Raw genomic sequence first — 24,794 nt, 5'->3', positions numbered from 1 at the left:
GAAGGCAGGTGCTGTGCTAGGAGGCTCTCTCCGCAGGCAGTGGAGAGGCCATTCCTCTCGCCTTTTGACTCTTTAATACCTGCACACTCAGCCATGCCAAGTTACTTTCTTCGTAAAGATCTGTGCCATTGGAGGGCCTGCATTTCTGAAGCCGACCTGAAACTGATGCTTGGGACCTCCCTTAGGTGCTAGGCTCCTTGCCTCCAGAAACTCAGAAAGGTTTCTGTAGAAAGTGTGACGGACCTCAGTGGAGTCTAGAGTCTTCAGTGTTGGAGATATTAGGTCTCCAACCAGGGACTGTAGCTGAAGAGGTGCCTCAGAGGATAGACACGTAGTGTATAGGGTACAGACTGACTTTCAGTCAACCCCTGATGGAGTGGCAGGCTAGGGCCCTTCCTGACCACCCAGCTAGTTGCTGCTGCCTCCAGGGCTATAAATGGCCTGGCCATCTTGGTAGCTATGCTAATTTTAGCTGAGGGTGGCTCCCGGAACTGGGCTGGGGCCAAGAGCAGGTGGGTGGGGTTTGGCTGAAGCTAATACTGGGGACTGGGATAAGGGACACACTAATCCTGGGGCAGCCAGGACAACATCTGCTCTGAGGCCTCAGTTTTCACAATCAACCTTAGCTAGGTTAATTGATTCAGCAAACCCTGAGTAGTGGTAGCTCATGTGCTATTTATTCAACAAGCATTTGAGTGCCTGCTCTGGGTCAGGCACTATGTACGTTTCCTGTGGAGATTTAGAGAACTCCCTTAATGGAAGTTAAAGTCTCACTGGGGAGACAGAAAATAAGCAAACAAATATATTACCTTCTGGCAAGTGCCATGAAAGAAAACACAGACAAGGTGCTGTGACAGAGAATGAGAGGGGAACAGAGAGCTAGTTAAGGTTGTAACCTCATGTCTAATAGGGCAGATTAACACAGTAGCACTAATTAATAGTAATAATAACAATGGGCTTTTAAAAATTGTGGCTCTGAGGTATTTTATTATAAAAAATTGGTGCTCATATACACATGCTAACATGAACTGAAGATTCATGTGTTGGGTCTGGCATCATGGTGCAGCAGGTTAAGCCCTTGCCTGTGATGCCAGCATCCTCTATGGGTACTGATTGGGCACTGGTTCAAGTCCTGGCTGCTTCACTTCTGATCCAGCTCTCTGCTAATGTGCCTGGGAAAGCAGGAGAGAGTGGTCCAAATGTTTGGGCCCCTGCATCCACGTGGGAGACCCTGAAGAGCTCCTGGCTTCCAACTTCAGCTTGGCTCAGCTCCGGCTGTTGGCATCCATTTGGGGAGTGAACCAACGAATGGAAGATCTCTCTCTCTTGCTGTCTCTGTCTCTCCCTCTCTCTGTAACTCTTTCAGATAAAAATAAATAAATCCTTAAAAAATTCTTTTTTTAGCTTGACCTTCTAGTAAATCTTTAGCTTCATTGATTTTGACTGCTATATAAGGAGATCCTCCTTTGGGTGATTTAAGAGCATCATTCGTAGTTGCATATCTCTTATTTTTCCTTTATGAGCAGTAGGGCTTACACTTAGTATTAATGCTACTTCTCATTTTGTCACTTTATGTTCAAACCCACCTCTGTAATAGCCGTCACTGAAGGCAGGTTTAGGTAGATTTGAAAAACTTGTTTTACTTGAGGCTCCATGTGCTTTGTGGCTTGCAACACATAACAGCCTGCAAATCCTGCAGTAGCAATGGTCAGTCCAACTGCTGCCACTGTATTGGCTTGGGCTCAGCTCTCTTGCCTTTACCCAGAATGTGGTACATCCCAGTTCAGAGGCGAAGGATAGGGATAGGACAACTTTACCGGAAAGTGAAGAGCTACCAAACAGTTCAAGTGCTGGTGCCCTGTGGCAACAATTAGTGTATACTATATGGCAGGAACTATTCTAACCATTTTATTTCATTTATTCTTAAAACCTTCTTGTGTAGTAGGTATTATTATCAACCTTATAGGCAGGGAAATTAAGTCACAGAGATGTTAAACAACTTGCCTGAAATTACACAGATGGTAAGGAGAGCCAGTGTTTGGATTAAGGCAGTCTAATTCTTCTACCTCAGCCACTAAACTGCATACTCCTTCCAGATCCTGTGATAGATGCTGAAATAGAGGTATTACATATACATACAAAAGCTGTGGGAAGCCCAGGGGAGCAAGTGACTAACCCAGCTGCCTGGGAGAGCTGGGGGAGGCTTTACAGTTTCCTCCATACTTTATCTCAGATCTTGGGGAGATGAGAAGTGGCTGCCTAATTCAAAAGTGAAGAAATGGAAACAGTAGTTAGCCCAACCTACTTATTTTTACAGACAAAGAGACTTATTTTTATACTACAGAGGCGTTAAATAGAGGTTTCACAGTAGGTTATTGGTAAAACTAGACAAGGCCATTTGAGTAAGGGACCCTGACTTAATCAGTTGCTCAATTTACAAGACAGAATAATGAATGTTTACTACTTGCTTTGCTCTATGGAGGGGATTTAAGACTACTAAAGAAGTCTAAGTCTAGTAGGACCATATTCATGGGGACTTTGGAAAGTTTGTGGAAAATGTGAAAAAAACTGTACATGGATTTCAAACTTCTTCTTCTTCTTTTTCTTCTTCTTCTTCTTCTTTTTTTTTTTTTTTTTTTTTTGCACATGGAGGGCTTTTGGCCTGGATGTTAAGATACCAGTTAGGATGCCTGGGTTCCACATCCTGGGTTGGTATCTGGCCCAGCTGTTGACTGTAACTTCCTGCTAATGTGGACTCTGGGAGGTAGTGGTAATGGCTCAAGTAATTGGGTTCTTGTCACCCATGTGGGAGATCTTGATTGAATTCCTGGCTCCCAGCTTTGTCTCTGGCTCAGTTCCAGCTGTTTTGAGCATTTGGGAGTGAGCCAGTGGAAGGAAGATCTCTATTTGTTAGTGTGCATGTCTCTCTGCCTCTCAAATAAGTTAAAAAAATTTTTTTTGCACAAAAACAAATTTGTCTTTTAATTCTGTTTTCCACAAACTTCTTGAAGTTCTCTCATATATTTAGGGAATGTTAATTACAATATAGTGCATAAGTCTAGTTGATGTGAAAAATCAGGCAGTATAGATTCTGTAACCTAAGAGTGATCTGTGTGGCTGGCATTATGGTGTAGTGGATTAAGCCACCACCTGTGACGTCTGGGTGCTGATTTGAGTCCTGGCTGCTCTACTTCCAATCCAGGTCCCTGTTAAGGCCCTGGGAAAAGCAGCGGAAGATGGCCCAAATGTTTGAGCCCCTGCCACCCATGTGGGAGACCTGGAAGAAGCCCCTGGCTCCTGGTTTCAGCCTAGCCCAGACCCAGCCATGCAGCCATCTGGGAAGTGAACAGTGATGGAAGATTCTCTTTCTGTCTCTCTGTCTTTTCCTTTCCCTGTGTAACTCTGACTTCCAAATAAATCAGTTTTTTTTTTTTAATTTTTAATTTTTTTTTAATTTAAAGAGTGATCTGTGTGTGTTGGAGTAAGCCAAGGTAGCTGGGATGGGCTTCCTGGAAAGAAGTTGGGTTGAGGCAGAAGAGAATCAGAATCTGAGGGAGATTGGAGAAAAGGGAGCATTGTGGGTATCAGGTTACTAGTGTGAGAATCTGAGGTGTTACTCTTGACTGGATGTTAAGTAGGCAAATGCTTCACTATTGGCCAGGTGCCTCACATCAGCATCTGTAAAAGGAAGCTTGCAATCATGTATGATGTAGCAGTGGTTCTAATAATCACTAAATTTTGAAGTCATGGTAAATATAAATAATATTTTGAGATATCTATAACAGTATAATTGGAGCTGGCACTGTGGTATAGCAGGTAATCTGTGGCACTGGCACCTCATATGGGCACCGGTTCTAGTCCCGGCTGCTCCTCTTCCCATCCAGCTCTCTGCTGTGGCCTGGGAAAGCAGTAGAAGATGGCCTGAGTGGTTGGGCCCCTGCACCCACATTAGAGACCCAGAAGAAGCTACTGGCTCCTGGCTGCAGATTGGCTCGGCTGTGACCATTGTGACCATTTGAGGAGTGAGCCAGCGGATGGAAGACCTTTCTCTCTGTCTCTGTCTCTCTCTGTATGTAGTTCTACCTCTTAAATAAATAAATAAATAAATCCTTAAAAAAACATTGTAATTGATATAAAAGTATGATTTCTGTTGGTGACAAAATCACAAGTACTGCTACTACTTTTGTGGTTGGTTGTCTACATATATAATTAAAAGAGATGCTAACCTTCAGCAAGAGAATATTGAAAATTAGAATATAACTTTTTTTCTATCTAAATTCACAGGCTACTTGAAGTCTACCCAGAGGCCTCATAGGTATGGGGGGGCCTTCATAAACACTCCCGTGCTTTGGCAAGGAAGGGAGGCATTCTTATTCAGGGGAGTGAATAAGAAGACCCAAAAGGGTCTCCAAGGGGCCCTTTTGGTTTCCTGCTGTGTGGCTTTTGCGATACATCTCTGAGTGCCCTCATGAGCTTGCTGTGGTACATTTTCCTCTGTGGGAAATGATCTTCAGGAAACCCAGTAGCTCTGGCTGTCAGGCTTTTAGGGAGAGAAAAAGATACCAAACTGGGCCTTCACCAGGGCTTTCTTTTTTTTGTTGTTGCTGATAAAAAAATAATCATGAAATAGGAAGATATACAACAAAGTATAAAGAATAATGCATTGACTTCCCATGCAACCCAACACAATTTAAGAAGTAAAATAATAACAATACAGGGCTTTCTTTATTACCTCCTGGACACTTTGTATAAGTTTCTAGTGGAACACATATACATTGTATCAATGTTTGCTCTCTCACAAGTGTAAGATCTTTGCAGAGGGAGGGAGGAGGGGGTGTCCTTTATCCTTTTATTTGTTGTGCCCAGCCTAACTTCTGTTAAAGATTTTTGGAAGAGCTGGAATCAGGGCCTCCTTGAATGGGTTCTGTTTTCTCTCTTCCTTTCAATCTGTCCCCCATGTCTTGGTTCCCATTGATTGCAGGCCTTTCCTCAGCCTCAGTCCTTGAAAGTGTTGCTGCTCACCAAGGACCCTTTTTTTTTTTTTTTTTTTTGGACAGGCAGAGTGGACAGTGAGAGAGAGAGAGAGAAAGGTCTTCCTTTGCTGTTGGTTCACCCTCCAATGGTTGCCGCAGCTGGCGCGCTGTGGCCGGCACACTGTGCTGATCTGAAGGCAGGAGCCAGGTGCTTCTCCTGGTCTCCCATGGGGTACAGGGCCCAAGCACTTGGGCCATCTTCCACTGCCCTCCCGGGCCACAGCAGAGAGCTGGCCTGGAAGAGGGGCAACCGGGACAGAATCCAGCGCCCCGACCGGGACTAGAACCCTGTGTTCTGGCGCTGCAAGGCGGAAGATTAGCCTATTGAGCCACAGCGCCGGCCACCAAGGACTCTTTTATTATTGTTTCATCTAAGTTCAGATCTCTTTATCCTTTTTAATTCTCTTACTTTTTTCCTTACTTTGCCCATTTACAAAAGATAAAAAATTTGTAGTTGAGAATTTTCTGTTCTAGGTCACATAGCTAAAAATTGGCAGAGTAAGAACTATAACTTTGGGGGTCTGTGTACTAAGTCCACGCTATTTCTACACCTGTTGATGTGTCCCAAAGAGAGAGAACATGTCGTTGATCTGGCACTATAGCCTCAGTGGTCTGACCATAGCTGTGTTAATAAAAGTATTTGAATAGTCTGGTCACCCGTAACAAAGTTGTGTTGCTCTGGAGCTTATAGGGGTTATGGTGTTAACACTATACATACTATCAGAGTTGCCTGTTTATGTGCCTCCTTTTCTTACTGTGTGTACCATAAACCCTACTGGATTAAGACAGCAAATACTCAACTCTTTACTCCAACTCCTAGCACAAGGCTGTGCATGTAGTAGCCTTCATATGCTTTAAAGTTTTTAAACCTGAAATGAAGGGGATTTATTATCTGGTTCTCTAATTGTACTGTAGTTTGCTGGGTACCTGACTGATTTTTTTTTTTTTTTAATCTGACAGAGTTAGAGAAAGAGAGACAGAGTGAAAGGTTTTCTTTCTGTTGGTTTAACCCCCAAATGGCCACCATGGCCAGAGCTATGCCGATCCGAAGCCAGGAGCCAGGTGCTTCCTTCTGGTCTCCCACGTGGTTGCAGGGTCCCAAGCACTTGGGCCATCCTCCACTGCCTTCCCAGGCCACAGCAGAGAGCTGGACTGGAAGAGGAGCAACCAGGACCAGAACCTGGTGCCCATGTGGAATGCCAGTGCCGCAGGCGGAGAGGATTAACCAAGTGAGCCATGGTGCCGGCCCTTGAATTTTTTTTTTTTTTTAAGATTTATTTATTTATTTGAAAGGCAGAGTTACAGAGAGGCAGAGGCAGAGGCAGAGGCAGAGAGAGAGAGAGAGAGAGAGGGGTCTTCCATCCATTTACTCCCCAAATGGCAGCAATGGCCAGAGCTGGGCCAATCCGAAGCCAGGAGCCAGGAGCTTCTTCTGGGTCTCCAATGTAGGTGCAGGGGTCTGAGCACTTGAGGCATCTTCCACTGCTTTTCCAGGGAGTGGATCAGAAGAGGAGCAGTCGGGACTTGAACCAGCGCCCACATGGGATTCCATCATTGCAGACTGTGGCTTTATCTGGGCACCATGGTGCCGACCCCCATGAATGTTAAAAGTTTTTTTTTTTTTTTCCTTTGGAAAGCATTAGGTAAAGTTAAAGAAATAAGCTTCAGGGTGGGCATTGTGGTGTAGTGGATAAAGCCATTGCCTGGAATGCTGTCATCCCATATGGGTGCTGGTTTGTGTCCTGGCTTTCTACTTCTGATCCAGCCTCCTGCTAATGGCCCAAGTGCCTGGGCCCCTGCTACTCATGTGGGAGACCTGTAAGAAGCTCCTATTTCCTGGCGTCGGCCTGGCTTAGCCTTAGTAATTGTGGCCATTTGGGGAGGGAGCCAGTGGATGGAAGATTAATCTCTCTCTCTCTTTCCCTCTCTCTCTGTAGCTGACTTTCAAATAAATAAATGAATCTTTAAAAAAAAAAAAAAGAAAAAAAGAAGCTTCACTTAGAAAGTACTTTTTTTAGAATTTCTTATTTTTTTTTTAAATTTATTTATTTGAGTGGTAGAGTCATAGAGAGAGGGAGAGACAGAGAGAAAGGTCTTTCATCTGCTGGTTTATGCCCTGGGAAAGCAATGGAGTACGGCTCAAATCCTTGGGCCCCTGTTCCCATGTGGGAGCCTGGGGGAAGCTCCCGGCTCCTGGCTTTGGATTGGCTCAGCTCTGGCTATTGCGGTCATTTGGGGAGTGAACCAATGGGTGGAGGAGCTCTCTCTCTCTCTGGCTCTGCCTCTCTCTCTAACTGCTGTAACTGTCTTTCAAATAAATAAAATAAATCTTTGGAAAAAAAAAAAAAGAAGTGGAGCAGCCAAGACTAAAACTATTGCCTGTATGGGATGCTGGCATTGTAGGTAGCAGCTTAGCCTGCTATGCCACAGTGCTGGCCCCACAGAGGAGGTTTAGAATTCTAGCTCCTTTCCTTACTAGTGTGAATCTAGTGGAGGGTGGGTCACCTCATCTCTTTTAGCCTTACTTTTTTTCATTTGTAGAAATGGAATAGTCTTAATGAATGGCTCTATGATGAGGCTAAAATGAGATAACATATGAAAAGGGTTTTATGAACTGTAAAATGCTGTATAATTAGTAGTAGTTGAGTCCTCTTAGACTTTGATTTTTTTAAAAAAGATTTATTTATTTATTTGAAAGTCAGAGTTACATAGAGAAGGAGAGATAGAGAGAGAGGTCTTTCACCCACTGGTTCACTCCCCAGATGGCCACAACGGCCCGAGCTGAGCCAATCTGAAGCCAGGAGCCAGGAGCTTCTTCTGGGTCTCCCACATAGGTGCAGGGGTCCAAGCACTTGGGGCATTTTCTACTGCTTTCCTAGGGCATAGCAGAGAGCTGGATTTGAAGTGGAGCAGCTGGGATTTGAACTGGCGCCCATATTGGATGCCTGCACTGCAAGTGACAGCTATACCCACTGCACCACAGCATCAGCCCCTAGACTTTGATTTTGCAGGCCTGAAAAAACCTCATCCAGAGTCTGACTGCTTATGGTAGCACCTCTCTAATGGTAGTTGCATCTGTCAGTCTGCTGTAGTTCCATTGCCTTATTTCAGGTATACCCCCATCCAACATGTACAGGCTAGATGTGGCCTACTCTAAGCCTACTAGATGGAGGATTATTATAGGGCATGCGGAAACTGTTAATAAAGAATGGATGCTGGGGCCGGCGCCGTGGCTCACTTGGTTAATCCTCTGCCTGCGATGCCAGTATCCCATATGGATGCCAGGTTCTAGTCCCGGTTGCTCCTCTTCCAGTCCAGCTCTCTGCTGTGGCCTGGGAGGGCAGTGGAGGATGGCCCAAGTGCTTGGGCTCCTGCACCCACATGGGAGACCAGGAACAAGCACCTGGCTTCGGATTGGCTTAGCTCAAATGGCCGTGGCGGCCATTTGGGAAGTTAACCAACGGAAGGAAGACCTTTCTCTGTCTCTCTCTCTCACTGTCTATAACTCTACTTGTCAAATTAAAAAAAAATAATAATAAAGAATGGATGCTGGTATTTGATCTTACTTCCAACACATGCTCCCTTCCTTTTTTCTGGGTATAACTACTTCTCTAGACACACCTGCAGTCTTGAAATGGTTGAGCAGATGGGCCTGGCCCCCATCTATATTGGTTATTTATTAGTGCATAACAAATTATGCCCAAATTTAATTAAATCAGCAAGCAGTTATTATCAGTTTCTGTGGGTCAGGAATCTGGGTGCAGCTTAGCATAGTGCATCAGGCTCAAGGTCTCTTGTAAAGTTGCAGTCAAGCAGTTGACTGGGGCTGAAGGTTCAATGGGGGAGATTATTTGCTTTCTGGCTAATTTACATGACTGTTGGCAGACTTTGGTCCCATGCCACGTGGGCCTCTCTGGTGTGCTGCCTCATGACATGACAGCTGGCTTCCACCAGAACAAGTGACCCAAGAGAAAGTGCCCAGGATGGGCAACAGTCTTTCATCTCTGATCTTGGAGTTAATATGACATCACTCCTTCCATATTCTCTGTGTTAGAAGCAGTCAGTAAGTCCAGTCTGTTCTCAAGGTGAGGGGATTACACAATGGTGTGGGTACCAGGAGGGCAAGGATCACTGGGGGCCACCTTAAAGGATGCCTCTGACATCACTCTAGTGTTCTTGGGGACACTGGCTTCCAGGTGCTGTGGTCTTTTAGCTTTCCCTTGATGTCCTTTGTTTACCTCTTAGAGTCTTTTGTGGTCTTTTTATATTCCTTTTGGTGTGTGCCTTGTGATGCATACCTGATTTCATTGTTTTGACCTGGCCCATCTTTCTCTGCTCTTCAGGCCCAATAACAAGCAAACTTTTTTTTTTTTTTTTTTTTTTTTAAGATTTATTTATTTATTTGAGAGGTAGAGTTACAGAAAGAGAGAGGGAGAGACAGAAAAGTCTTCCATCTGCTGGTTCACTCCTCAGATGGCTGCAAAGGCTGGGAGCCAGGAGCTTCTTCTGGGTCTCCCACATGGGTGCAGGGGCCTAAGGACTTGGGCCATCTGCTACTGCTTTCCCAGACCATAGCAGAGAGCTGGACTGAAGTGGAGCAGCTGGGACTTGCCAGCCCCCATATGGGATGCTGGCACTAGATTTACCTGCTATGCCACAGTGCGGACACCAACATAAGCTAACTTTTTATTCTAGAATTCAGTACTGCCTCCCAACTCCTTGTTTGATATCTTTGATTCTGGAGCGTATTGTACAGACACTTGGAGCCTTTACTACTCCAACTTCTGAGAATAGCTTTAAACTGGGACTCACACATTGATAGATGAAACTTATTGTGACTTTTTTTTTGGCCATTGTTGTAAGGTGCTAGGACTTAGCATTCTAGCATGTTAAGCTATTGTATGAGAAGAACAGACTTGCCCAAGGCTTTGCTCAGCTATGGCTAGAATCCAGTTTTCTTTGATTCTCATTCTCATGTTGTTCCCACTCTGTTGTGCAGGCTTTCTATCTCATGAAGCTACTATGGGTATTTAGGAGGTCTGGGACCTATACAAAGGAGAACAATATTAATATTATTACAATCTTATATTATGTTCACTGAAACTAGGCTGGACAGGATTAGGCATATACAAACTCAGTGTCAAGTGCTGCTTCTGAGGACCCACCTAGCTAGAGAGCTTTTATAAAAGGCACAGAAAAAGAAGCCTGGTGATACCTGTTGCGTATGGTGACGAATATCTGCATTTGTTAATACTCTCAGCAATATTAGATAAGAGCAATGAGAGATCTCTGTTGAGTTGTGCAGAGTAGGTTTCCAAAGGTTGGGTCAGAGTTTTGTGCTGCATGTCTCCTCACCACTTGGCTCAACTGGGTTGCATTCAAGAGTTGGGGCCTCCACAGGCAGGGTAAATGTATCTAAAGCCTTGTGGGGTTACTCGTGGCCACTGGAAAGTGGCAAGAGGAAACATTCTGGCACTGAGAATTTAACAGCACCTTGCTTCTGTTGGCACATCTTGCTAGGGCAGACAAGATTTGAATAGAGCTGGCTATGGCCCTGTCATGTTTATTAGAGTGCAGTAGATTTTTTTTTTTTTTTTGGTATGAAAGGCCATGCAAGGAAAAACCTGAAATGATCCAGTAACACTATACCTTTGCTTTGTGTTGATCTTTCTGTGGGTGGTGGTATTTTTTTCCCCTGCCCAGGGTCCTAGGCCCAGACGACTTTGTTCAATTCATCTCTTTCTATTCCCCTCCCTGTGTACTTGGCCCAGCCAGGCTTTTTTTTTAAGGATTTATTTATTTGAAAAAAATCAGAGTTACAGAGAGAGATGGAGAGACAGGGCAAAGTGGAGAGATAGGTGACTTCCATCCAGTGATTCAGTCCCCAGATAGCTGCAATGGCCAGGACTGAGCCAGGCTGAAGTCAGGAGCCAGTAGCCTTATCCAGGTCTCCCACATGGGTGGCAGGTCCTAAGCACTTGGGCCATCTTCTGTTGCTTTTCCTAGGTGTATTAGCAGGGTGCTGGACTGGAAATGGAGCACATGGGACATGAACCAGTGCCCATATGGCATGCAGGCATTGCAGATGGTGGCATTACCCAACATGCCACAATGCTGGCCCCTGTTCTTGTCTTTAGAACACACCATTATTTATCCTGCTTCTCTTTTGCTCTGAGTTTTTTACTTTCCTCACAGAATGCCATTTGCTGTCCTCCTTTCTTCCTACTTGATCTCCCAATTGTTTATGAGGTCTTCCCTAATGCTAGCCACAAGCTACTTCTCATTTCTGACCAAACTCTGGTAGCACTTACTATCTGCAATACTCTCTGTGTACTTCACACCCTACTTGATGCCTCTTAGAGTGAGAGGCAGCGTGATAGCGTATCAAGAGCACTGGGCACTGGCTTGAGTCCTTGCAGATCAGCTGACTCAAACTGCAGTTCTTTCACTTGGAAAATAAAGTCAATGTATATGAATGTGCTGTATAGTGTAAAGCCTTTTTTCCCCCCTGGTTTTATTCTTGTTTTCCTTCACAGTTTCGTCTCTTGTGGCAAGAGCCGTGTCTGATTTGTACTGTCTTCAGTATCTGTCCCAGTGCTGTTCGGAAAGCATGTGCCCAATAGATACTGGCTGAATAAATGAATGAATAGCAATGAATTGATCCTTGGATTGAGTAGGTAGGGAAGGAAGGTGCCAAGTAGGTTGACATCAGTTCCTATGAAAAGCTTAGACAATAGTGCCTTATTATTAAGAGTAAGTGTTCATGTGGTGGGTTTTCTCAGTTTTATGGGCATAATTTTTCTACCTGACATGGTAATAGTATCTCATACTTATTTATTGGGAATGTTTTGTTTTTTTTTTTTTTTTTTTTTTTTTTTGACAGGCAGAGTGGACAGTGAGAGAGAGAGACAGAGAGAAAGGTCTTCCTTTGCCATTGGTTCACCCTCCAATGGCCGCCACGGCCGGCGCACCTATCCAAAGGCAGGAGCCAGGTGCTTCTCCTGGTCTCCCATGGGGTGCAGGGCCCAAGCACTTGGGCCATCCTCCACTGCACTCCCTGGCCACAGCAGAGAGCTGGCCTGGAAGAGGGGCAACCGGGACAGAATCCGGCGCCCTGACCGGGACTAGAACCTGGTGTGCCGGCGCCGCAAGGCAGAGGATTAGCCTAGTGAGCTGCAGCGCCGGCCGGGAATGTATTTTTTTAAAGATTTATTTATTTATTTGAAAGTCAGAGTTATACAGAGAGAGAAGAGGCAGGGAGAGAGAGGTCTTCCATCCAATGGTTCACTCTTCAATTGGCCGCAATGGCCGGAGCTGCACCAATCCGAAGCCAGGAGCCAGGAGCCAGGAGCCAGGAGCCAGGAGCCAGGAGTTAGGAGCCAGGAACCAGGAGCCAGCAGCTTCTTCTGGGTCTCCCATGCGGGAGTCCCATCTTGTACTGCTTTCCCAGGCCATAGTAGAGAGCTAGATTGGAAGTGGAGCAGCCGGGTTTCAAACCGGCGCCCATATGGGATGCTGGCACTTCAGGCCAGGGCATTAACCCGCTGCTCCACAGCACGGGCCTTGAGAATGTATTTTTTAATTTTTAATTTTTTAAAATTTATTTGACAGATAGAGTTACAGACAGTGAGAGAGAGAGACAGAGAGAAATTGGTTCACCCCCAAAATGGCAGCCACGGCCAGAGCTATGCCAATCCAAAGCCAGGAGTCAGGTGCTTCCTCCCTGTCTCCCGTGTGGGTGCAGGGGCCCAAGTACCCAGACCATCCTCCACTGCCTTCCTGGGCAACAGCAGAGGGCTGGACTGGAAGAGGAGCAACTGGGACTAGAATCGGTGCCCATATGGTATGCTGGCGCCACAGATGGAGGATTAACCAAGTGAACCACGGTGCTGGCCCCCAAGAATGTATTTTTTTAAGATTTATTTTTTATTTTAAAGACAGAGCTACAGAGAGAGGAGGGGGGGGGAGAGAGAAAGGGAGCGAGAAAGAAGAAACAAGAGGGTGAGAGAATAAGAGGGAGAGGGAGAGAGGGAAGGGGAGGGAGAGGGGTACATGGGCCCAAACACTTGGGTCATCTTCTGCTGCCTTCCCAGGGACATTATCAGGGAGCTGGATTAGGAAGTGGAGCAGCCGAGACTTGAACCAGTGCCTATATGGGATGCTGGCATCACAGGTGGAAGCTTAACCTACTATGCCAAAATGCCAGTCCCTATTGAGAACCTATTAAAATCATGCTCAGTGACTTATATCAATCACACTGGGGGATGGTTTGGCCCTTGTCTTTGGCTTTAGGTTTTTGTTTGCTGTTGCCATGGCTACCTTGAGCAGGTGGCTGCAGTAGGAGTGGAGTAACTCTATGCTCTTGCAGAGGTAATGAGTCCTGTGGGCAAGGTTTGCTTGGGTTCTTCTGCTCCCTGTCTTTGGGTCCATGGCCCACATATGTTTACCTCATGTCAAACTTGAGGCATCTGAATGAACAGAATGAACATTAAATGCTTTTCTTAGCCTGCCTTGAGGGATGGAGTAGGGAACTGTTGGGCTTGTTGTACAGCAGGGAAGTGGGATAACCCTGTGAAGACTGCTGACTTTGAAAGTGTTATCTCTGATGTGGAGAACTCTCTGGACCTCAAAGAACTCCAGTCTGAGTAGACATCACACCAGTTTTCTTCAAGGCGCTTGACAGGGGCCTCCTGGAAGAAATCATTGGAGGCAAAAGGTGTACGAGACTTAACTATGCTGTGTGTGTCGGGGCAGCTAGGACAGACCTGTCCCTTTCCTGTTGGTCATATTTATAGAGCTGCTGCTTTGTGTTGAGCCCTGGCCTAGGCAATGACCAGAAATTCCACTGGCAGGCAGGCAGGCAGGCAGGCAGGCTTCCAAGTCTCAGGTGCCTCTGATTTTCTCAGTGTGATTCAGTAGCTCTGCTCCTGCTTGGCCTCTCTGGGTTATCTCGGGCCTCTCAGGAAGCTCTCAGAACTCTCGTCACCACAGTGTGTGCTGAAACAAATGTGTCTCTGTTTCCCAGAGTCTGCTTCTGAAGCATAGTGGCCAGGGGAGACGCGGTGCCCTTCAAGTTTAATATACACACGAGTTAGAAAACAGTGTATGCTTTGTGTTTGTATGTTGCTGAGTGGGCAAATTTGTTTCAATAAACTTTTGCTGGGAAGAGGAAAGGTTGCTTGAACTTGTACTTCATATCTCTGAAGAGATAAATATGTAATTAAGGCAACTCAAATAACTTCAGTGATAAGAATTATAATGATAGCTACTATTTATTGAGTACCCAGGCAGGTGCTTTACATCTGTACAATGCTTGAGGGTAGATATTGTTTTCATTTTGTAGATGAGGATTCTTTTTTCTTTTAAAGATTTATTTATTTATTTGAAAGTCTGGAAGTTACAGAAAGAGAGGGAGAAACACACACACACAGATATCTCCATCTACTAGTTCACTTCCCAAATAACCACAATGGCTAGGGTTGGGCTGGGCCAAAACCTGGAGCTTCTTCTGGATCTCCCACGTAGGTGCAGGGGCCCAGGCACTTGGGCCATCTTCTGTTGCTTTTCCAGGCCATAGCAGAGAGCTGGATTGGAAGTGCAGCAGCCAGGACTTGAACAGGTGCCCATATAGCATGCAGGTGCTGGCTTAACCCACTATACCACAACACTGGAGGAAAACTTTTAACTCTGAGGATTTAAGGTAATTTTCTCAAGATGACTGATCCTGGATTTGAATTTAGCTTTATCTTACCCAAGATCAAAACTGTTTCTATTTTTGCTTAATAACTTCTAGGGAGGAAGAGAAAGAGCTATTTGAACTTAAGTAGAGATATAAATTTTTTTTAAAAGATTTGTTTATTTATTTGAAAGTCAGAGTTACAGAGAAGGAGAGCCAGAACCAGAGCCAGAGCCAGAGTGAGACAGGGAGGGAGGGAGGGAGGGAGGGAGGGAGAGAGAGAGAGAGAGAGAGAGAATTGGATCTTCTATCTGCTGGTTCACTCCCCAAATGGCCACAAGGCACAAGGTCTAGGCTGGGCCAGGCTGAAGCAGGAGTTTCTTCCGGGTCTCCCACATGAGTGCTGGGGCCCAAGTACTTGTGCTATCTTCTGTTGCTTTCCCAGGCACATTAGCAGAGAAATGGATTGGAAGTGGAGCAGTTGGGATACAAACCGGTGCCTATAGGGCATGCTGATGTTGAAGACAGAGGCTTAACCTCCTATGCCACAGCACTTGCCCCAAGATATGCATTTTGATAACAGTTTTTCAGTTTATAGGACTGTTAGTTGGATTTGTGTATTCTGTCACCTAAATAGCCTGAAAGAAACTACAATAAGGATTTGAGGAGTAGGAAGGAAGTAAAGAGGGCTGTATTTCACTTAGGAGTTTGAGTGGGTTGCACTGTACTAGCTGCAGAGTGGTGTATATTCAGTTTGTATCTCCCAAAAATAGCATCCTGGGTGAGTTGTTCTTTATATAAGCCTTATGACAAGGGCTGTACCTATGTAGAGTTCTTCATCTCTTTAATCAGCGTCTAACATATTTGTTACAGGTTATTGAATAATCCCTCCTTGGTAGAAGGGCTCAGTATTACGTGAAAGTTAAGATATATACCTATTTTTATAATAACTCCTATCTATTGAGTATCTGTTCTGTATCAGGATGGGGCTAGTTACTTTCCTACATGTGATATTATTCGTATTATTTTTAAAGATTTATTTACTTACTTGAAAGTCAGAGTTACACACAGAGAGAAAGAGAGGCGGAGAGAGAGAGAGAGAGAGAGAGAGAGGTTTTCCACCCACTGGCTCACTCCCCAGTTGGCTGTAATGGCCGGAGCTGCACCAATCTGAAGCCAAGAGCCAGGAGCTTTTTCTGGGTCTCCCACCCAGGTGCAGGGGCCCAAGGCTTGGGCCATCTTCTACTGATTTCCCAGGCCATAGCTGAGAGCTGAATTGGAAGTGGAACAGCTAGGACTTGAATTGGCGCCCACATGGGATGCTGGTACTGTAGGCAGCAGCTTTACCCACTACGCCACAGTGCCAGCCCTATGTTATATTATTTTAATAAAGATTTATTTATTTATTTGAAAGTCAGAGTGACACAGAGAAAGGAAGAGAGAGAGAGAGCGAGAGGGAGAGATCAATTTTCTGTCTGCTGGTTCTCTCCTCAAATGGCTGCTATGGCTGGGGCTGGACCAGGCTGAAAGCAGGAGTCAGGAGCTTCTTCCGGATCTCTTAAATGGTTGCAGGGGCCCAAGCAGTTGGGCTCTCTTCCACTGCTCTCCCAGTCACTCTAGCAGGGAACTGGATTGGAAGTGGAGCAGCCGGGACTTGAACCAGTGTCCATATGGCATGCTGGTCTCACAGGCAGTGGCTTTACCCTCTGTGCCACAACGTTAACTGCATACATGATATTATTTAATCCTTGGAATGGTTCTGCTACTTTATAAATTTTCCTGGGGCCGGCTTTGTTGTGTAGTGGGTAAAGCTGACACCTGTGATGCCAGCATCACATATGGGTGCCAGTTCGAGTCTTGGCTGCTCCACTTCTGATCCAGCTCCCTGCTAATACCCTGGGAAAAGCAGTGGAAGGTGGCCCAAGTACTTGGGCCCCTGCCACCCATGTGGGAGACCTGGAAGAAGCTTTTGACTCCTGGCTTTAGCCTGGCCCAGCCCCAGCTGTTGCAGTCATTTGGGGAGTGAACCAGCAAATGGAAGATCTCTCTCTGTCTTTCTCCTTCTCCCTTTGTAACTCTGACTTCCAAATAAATAAATAAATCTTGTAGTTTTTTTTCATGTGTGTCTGTATATCATATTCAAGCACTATCTCATTTGAGAAACATATTTTGTTTGTTTGAAAGGCAAGGAAACAAAGAGAGAAACAGAAAGATACAGAGAGATCTCTTCTCTGCTGGTTCACTCCCCAAGTGCTCACAATTACTGGGGCTAGGCAAGATCAAAGCCAGGAGCCTGAAAATCAATCTATGTCTTTCACATAGTAGCAGGCACTCAACTACTCAAGTCATCATCTGCTGCCTCTAGGGTGCACATAACAGGAAGCTGAAATAAGAACTCCAACTCAGGCAATCCAATATGGGGTGTAGGCATCTTAACTGCTATGTCAAACACTTACCCATTAAAAAAAAGTGTATATATATATATATATATATTTTTTTTTTTGAAAGGCAGGGAAAGGGAGAGGGAGAGGAGGAGAGAGAGAGAGAGAGAGAGAGAGAGCGAGAGAGAGCGAGCTTACTTGCTGATCTATTCCCCAAATACCTACAATAGCTGGGTCTGGGCCAGGCTGAAGGCAGGAGACTGGAATTCAATCCAGGTGGCCCACTAGGTGGCAGGGACCCAATTACAAGAGCCATCACCTGCTGCCTCCCATGGCACACATTAGTAGGAAGCTGAAATCAGGGGCACAGCCAGGACTCAAATCCAGGCACTCCTATATAAGATGTGGGTGTTTTAACTGTTGTGCCAATTGCTCACCTCAACTCTCCCATTTTATAGCTTATTACACAAGGCAATCTAGGCTCCATTGTGCTTTAATGAATACTGTTGTTCCTGTTGGGATATGAGATCACCTCAGCCTGGAGAGATCAGAAAAATTTTGTGAAGGAGCTAGCTACTTAGTGGATCTTCAGGTAGTTCAGGCAGAAATAGTAGGGAGGTTGAAGGAAGTAGTCTAGTCAGAGAAAATATCAAGAGTAGAGGTATGGAGTGAAATTTCCTGGATATGGTACTAGTGCATGAGAGTACTATAAAATAAGGTCAAACAGATTAACTGAGACAAGATCATGAAGGCCTCAAATGTCAGGTTAGAGTTTAGACTTCAGTCTGTAGATAGTAAGTAGTCCTTGCAGGTTTTGTGCAAGGAAGACATGACCTGAATTTTGCTTTAGAAAGATTCCTCTCACAGAACATGCACAATGCATTGGTGAAAATGAAATTGTAAGCAGGGAACCTGCCATTGTTCATGAACAGAGGAGATCAGGGGCTGTATTGTGGAGATGGGATTAATAGGACTTAAGTTTAAGTGTAGAGAGGGAAGGAAATCAAAGAATCAGAGATACATCAATGTTTTGAGTATGGGTAATGAGACTGGTAGTGTCATTAACAGAAAATATATGGCAGTCAGAGGAGGGTAAGTGCTAAAAGGGGATGAGTGGTGGGATAGGTGACTATTTAAAGTGACGGGTAAGAACTATACCCCCATGGTATTCCAGGAGCCCAGTAGTTCTTCTGTGCTTGTCTCACATCACTCCTTTTTAAAGATTTATTTATTTATTTATTTATTTATTACAGAGAGAGGGTGAGATAGAGAGATCAATCTTCCATTCATTGGTTCACTCCCCAGTTGGCCACAGTAGTCAGGAATGGGCCAGGCAGAAACTAACAGCCAGGAACTTCCCAAATCTCCCACGTGGATACAGGGGCACAGGTCCTTGGGCCATCTTTCACTGCTTTTCCCAGGCCATTATTAGGGAGCTGGATCAGAACTGGAGCAGTTGGGATACAAACTGGTGCAGGATGCCTGCATTGCAGGCAGTGGCTTTATCTGCTTTGCCCACAATGCTCACCCCTAATCACTCCTTTTTAAAGATGAGTTTTTGGTGACCCACAGAAATGAAATGATTTGCTTAGGGTTACAGAGTAACTCCATGGTGGAAGCAAAGTCTGAGAATCCAAATCTTTTTGGATTTTAGCTATGAAGCTTCCTAACAAAGCTGGGCTATCACTCTAAAAAATCAGTCTTGGGGACAGACAAACCTGAGTTCAACTCTAAGTTTTGTCACTTTTTGTTTGTGGGATTTTGAACAAGTTGCTTTTAATTTCTGAGCCTCAATTTCCATATTTATAAAAAGAGAATATTAATCTCTACTTCATGAAGGCAATGGAAATAAAGGTACATTGTAAAACTAAGTGCTGTGCCAGGGTGAGGATATTATTCCAGGAATTAGAGCCAATGAATATCATGAGTATTTTAGTCAAATAAGAGTAGACTTAAACTCACAGGTTTTTTTTTTTTTTTTGGTCTGTTTTTTAAAAAGATTTATTTAGTTATTTATTTTGAAGTCAGAATTAGAGAGAGGGAGAGACAAAGAGAGGGATCTTCCAACTGTTGGTTCACTCCCCAAGTAGCCACAACAGCCAGAACGGGGCCAGGCTGAAGCCAGGAATCAGGAGCTTCTTCCAGGTCTCCCTTGTGGGTGGCAGGGGCCCAAGTACTTGGGCTATCTTCTGTTGCTTTCCCAGGCACATTAGCAGGGAGCTGGATTGGAAGTGGAGTAACTGGGACTTGAACTGGTGCCCGTATGGGATGCTGGAGCTGCAGACACTGGCTTAACCTGCTATGCCACACCATTGGCCTCAATTCACAGTTTTTTATAGGTGATCTTTCTTTACTTTATTGGCTGTCTTAGGCTACTCATTTAACTTCAGTCTGAGCTTTCTGGTCTGGGAACATGCCCAAGTTTTTCATAGTCACACATCTCCAATTTTCTATCTCTAATTTTCTAGTGGGATATGGAGTTATGATGGAACACCATACTGTATCAGCTACTACTCCTGGCCTGAGAGACTATGACTAATATTCTTTTTTCTCCAGAACTTCTGCCAGCTGTCATATTGTTTTCTGTCACATTGCCTCAAGGTGTGGGGGCAGAGTGATAGCTGAATTCAGGTTATGCTCTATGGGGTAGGGGATAGGGTGCTCCTCCTTCTAGAGTTGAGCTTGGGACAGAGGAACTGGAGTTGAGCTGCTAGTCAAAGCTAGCACTTGGAGTCCTCCTGGCGTTGTCTCTTTGGTTTTTAAGTACACATATTTCAGCCCTTGGTGGGGGCAGGGTGCAGTGGGCAGGGGCAGGAGGCAGGAGTAGGCTGCTCAGACAGGTATATTGTCAGGTAGCAGAGCTGTGGCTGTTGTCAGCTCTCTGTCATGGGAGCAGGCCTGAAACTGGCTGTTGGGCATAATGTATAGTCACATGGGGGAAGAATACAAAAAGGTTTTCTAACTAATAACATAGTTGCCTATTGTTTTGTAGCTTCTGTTTTTAAGCATTTTCTCCCCATATATTTTTCTTGAAACTTTTCTTCTGTCTTCTTAGCTTAGTTCTCTTCAATCTTCATGGCTTTCTTTGTAGAATATCTGGCTTGATTAAATAATAAAATGCAAGTATTACTATGTGGAGATAATTTCTGAGCTGAGGATAAGAACTCACCTTTGCTAGCTTTTTTTTTAGTGCAAATTGGGTAAGTAGGACCCTCAGTTGGGGGTCAGAGCCCTGCAAGCAGGTAATTCTATAAGATCTGTTTAAGTCTGCAGAAAGGGTGTCAGGGCCTCAGGGCATACTTGATGCTGCCTCTCTTGTGGCCCACAGCTAGCTGCTCTTCCTGAGCTGAGCCTGTGTCTGTGCTAAGCCAGAAGTTAGAGCCTGGAGAGCCTGATTCCCCAAAGAATTTAGTGATAAAATTTAGGGCACTTGAGCAGGTCTAATTGTCTGAACTGTGTGAAGGGCAGAGGCTTTTCCCGGGGGCTCCTTTTAATCTCCTGTGGTTATAGACTTTTAAGGTTGGACTAATTAAAATGTGTTGGCAGCTGGACTCAATACTTTTCCTTGCATCAGGTCCTGCTCCAGCCTTCTGGAGTCCTGGAAGTCGGCACAGGCTTGTCTTTCCTGGCCGAGGGGTGGGTTTCCATTTCCTCATCCTCTAAATGCACAATGATGTGATACTTATGTAAAATGTGCTGCCAGACATCTCATGGTGGAAGAAATGTGGGCTGAGACTTGGATATGGCCTGGATTTGATACTCTCCAGGATCTTAAGGCGCTTCTTTAGATTGATTTTTTTGTTCCATTAGCCCACATGCAGCCTAATTCTGTTAGGTGGCAAGTCATTTCTATTGCCCTGGGTGTTCTTCCCTGGTAAGGAAAGGATATTTAGGGAGTCCCACTGTGTGACAGGTCAGGGCCAATGTTTTACACAGCTGTCTTTTTAGATGTGCATCATAATACCTATTTTGCAGGTGAGGAAACACATGTACATGTAGATTCAGAGCTGTCATTACAGCCTATGAGCAACTGAATCTGAATTCAAATCCAGATCTCTCCCAAGACCCTGGTTACTTTCCTAAGGTAGCACAGATGATTTCATGTGATTTTTATCTTGTGAACTCTAGCCAACTTCCCACTTCTAGAAAGTCTTCTCCAGTCCCCTCATCCAGAATTCTTTTCTTGTCCTTGTTTTTCAGAGTACTCTGTCCTTCTGTCTAACTGGTTTGATACTCAGGTCAGTGAGGCATGGATCTACCTTCCTCATCTGACTACTTCTGCTCTTTCAAGGTGTGGTACTCAGGGTATACTTATTAAAGAACTGAACGAAGCTGTAGTGTTGGAATTTCAAGTGCATGACAGACGGGCAAAGATAATGGTTGGGGGCAGAGTCTTGGCCAGCTCCCTGCGTAGAGCTGGGACTGCGTCTTCCTGATTTGCCGAGTGTGCTGGTTGCACGGGTGACAGTGGGCCCTTGAGGCAAGATGCCTTTTGGTTTCCCAGGAGAAGACATTTCTTCCCTAAGTAATTTTCTTTCACATCTGGCTTTAGATTTCTTGCTTGTAGTTTCTTTGCAATCAGCAGAGCTAGGCTCAATGTTACCTGGAATGGAGTGGTGTGACAAAACCCTCAGCCTGACCTGGGTTGCTGTTTACTGCAGTATCTGTTTGTTTTGTTTTTCTAGGAGCCCACTGAGTTATTAACTCTGCATATGGAGCTTATACTTTCTGCAACCTCTATCTGCTGCTGTGTGTCATTTTTATAGGAGAAGGGCTTTCCTGGGGAAGGCAAGCATGTATAATTTGAAAGCCGAATTTTTTTTTCATTGAAAAAAGTATTTTCAGGCCTTTTTATTTGCATATGAGCTTGTATGTTTAATGTTTAATATGAAAATTTTTTTTTGCTTTGGGAATAAATGACAAATTTAATATAATGAGGGGCCAACACAGTGGCTTAGTGGGTAAAGCCACTGCCTGCAGTGTAGACATCCCTTATGAGCATTGGTTCGAGTCCTGGCTGTTCTACTTCCAATCCAGCTCTCTGCTATGGCCTGGGAAAGCAGTGGAGGATGGCTCAAGTCCTTAGGCCCCTGTACCCACATGGGAGACCCAGGGGAAGCCCCTGGCTCCTGGCTTTGGATCAGTGCAGCTCTGGCCATTGCAGCCATTTGGGGAATGGTGAGCCAGTGGATGGAACACCTCTCTCTCTCTCTCTCTCTCTCTCCCCTCTCCCCTCTCCCCTCTCCCCTCTCCCCTCCCCCCCACCTTTCTGTAACTCTGTATTTCAAATAAATAAATACATCTTTTTTTTAAAAGAACATAATGAAATGCAGTTAAAATACCTTTTATGGGAAAAGTGATAAAATAGTAATAAAGTAAATTCCACAATAGGATGAAATAGTGATTTGTTTGATACAATGGGAAATCTAAAATAACTTGATCAGTCAGAATGATTGACACATACTTGTTTCGGTTTCTCTGTGAAGAATTGATTATGAAATGTTTGTAGTGCCAGGGGAGGTGAATACATTCTGGGGCTAGTGGAATTGTGCTGTAGCTCTCTTTTTCTACTCAGTTGTGTCCTTAGGAGTAGTAACTAGCTTTCTGGGCATCTAGTTCTCTATCTCGTAAGTAAGAATAATACTTACCTTGTTTGATGTTATGAGAGTTAAATACGATAATATATGTGAGGGGCAGGCTTTTGTGGCACAGCAGATTAAACTGTTGCTTGAGATCTAGCATCTCATATTGAATTGTTGGTTTGAGTCCTGGCTGTTCTGCTTCTCATCCAACTCCCTGCTAATGTGCCTGGGAAAGCAGTGGAAGATGGCTCAAGTGCTTGGACCCCTGTCACCCATGTGGGAGACCAGTATGGAATTTCTGCCTTCTAGTTTCAGCCTGACCCAGATGGGTCTATTGCAGCCATTTGAGGAGTGAACCAGTTGATGAAAGATCTTTCTCTCCTTCTCTCTCTTTGCCTTTCAAATAAATAAATAAATCTTTTTTTTAAAGATAATGTATGTGAAAATGTTTTTGTGAACTCTTATTGTCATACTGGAACCAATTCGTTATGCCGTAGTTTAAAATATTACTTGACACAGATGGGAAGAAGGATGCAGAACTAATGGGCCAATTGTTGGATGCTTCGTGAGCACTAGCTGCAAGAATTTCTTCTGAGGCTCAGCACACATTTATTGAATCCTGCCTGCTGGAGAAGAAAGAAATACCAATATCTGTCTATGGAAGTATCTTGGTTTGGAATGAAAACTCCATAAAGACAGGGGTTTTTGTCTATCTCATACATTGCTATGTATTTACCCAGGAGTGGTGCCTGGTATGTTTGTTGAAGGATAAATTATTTTTTTGACCAGACAGGCTGGGTTCCTATTTGGGTTCTGTGCTTTACCAGCACCTTCCATGAGTAAATTGTTTCTTCTTGGCCGGCGCCGCGGCTCACTAGGCTAATCCTCCGCCTAGCGGCGCCGGCACACCGGGTTCTAGTCCTGGTCGGGGTGCCGGATTCTTTTCTGGTTGCCCCTCTTCCAGACCAGCTCTCTGCTGTGGCCCGGGAGTGCAGTGGAGGATGGCCCAGGTGCTTGGGCCCTGCACCCCATGGGAGACCAGGAAAAGCACCTGGCTCCTGGCTCCTGCCATCGGATCAGCGCGGTGCGCCGGCCGCAGCACGCCGGCCGTGGCGGCCATTGGAGGGTGAACCAACGGCAAAGGAAGACCTTTCTCTCTGTCTCTCTCTCTCTCACTGTCCACTCTGCCTGTCAAAAAAAAAAAAAAAAAAATTGTTTCTTCTTTATAAAATTGGAGTAGGATAAGCTATCACATAGGGTTATTGGAAGAGTTTGAAAAAATAAAAATAAAAATTTAAAAGCCTTTTTCAAGGTCTAGCATATAATAAGTGCTTAGCAAAAGATAATTCTTTTCATTTGCCATTTCTAGTTTGAAAAGTGCAGTGGAGGGGTTGGTGCTTGGTGTAGCGGGTAAAGCTGTTGCCTGCAGTACCGGGATCCCATTATGGCCGTGGGTTTGAGTTCTGGCTGCTTCATTTCTGATCTAGCTCCCTGCTAATGTGCCTGGGAAAGCAGCAAGAAATGGCCCAAGTCCTTGGGCCCCTGCACTCATGTAGGAGACCCTGAAAAAACTCCAGGCTCCTGGTTTCAGATTGGCCCAACTCTGACTGTTGCAGGCATTTGGGGAATGAACCAGCAGATGGAAGACCTCTCTCTCTCTCTCTCTGCCTGTCTGTAACTGCTTTTCAAATAAAAATCTTAAAATTAAAAAAAAGTATAATGGACACACAAAGGAAGAAGCAGAGTTGTGCAGGGCAGACTAGACCATGGCTTCACAGGTTTGCTCTGAAATGTCTTCTTTATGTATCAAATTGGAATTTTTAAAAAAGATTTATTTATTTATTTGAAAGAGTTACACAGAGAGAGAAGAAGAGGCAGAGAGAGAGAGGTCTTCCATCCACTGGTTCACTCCCCAGTTGGCTGCAACAGCCAGAGCTGTGCTGATCCGAAGCCAGGAGCCAGGAGCCTCCTCCAGGTCTCCCACATGGGAGGGAGACCCAAGGAGTTGGGCCATCTGCTGCTGCTTTCCCAGGCCATAGCAGAGAGCTAGATTGGAAGTAGCACAGCCGGAACTTGAACCAGTACCCCTGTGGGATGCTGGCACTGCAGGCGGCAGCTTTAT

At 44.9% G+C, this 24,794-nt stretch overlaps 1 protein-coding gene and 1 pseudogene across 10 annotated transcripts in view; one reads left to right on the top strand and one right to left on the bottom strand.

The window, feature by feature from the left end:
- Positions 1–24,794, top strand: part of STIM1 (stromal interaction molecule 1) — a 248,022-nt gene that overhangs the window by 24,462 nt on the left and 198,766 nt on the right. The window lies entirely within an intron of this gene.
- Positions 1,385–22,832, bottom strand: LOC103350495 (mitochondrial import inner membrane translocase subunit TIM14-like; annotated as a pseudogene).

This window comes from Oryctolagus cuniculus, chromosome 1 (assembly GCF_964237555.1).
Source record: "Oryctolagus cuniculus chromosome 1, mOryCun1.1, whole genome shotgun sequence".
In the NCBI taxonomy this organism is placed as follows: domain Eukaryota; kingdom Metazoa; phylum Chordata; class Mammalia; order Lagomorpha; family Leporidae; genus Oryctolagus; species Oryctolagus cuniculus.
This window is presented reverse-complemented; position numbering and strand designations above follow the sequence as displayed.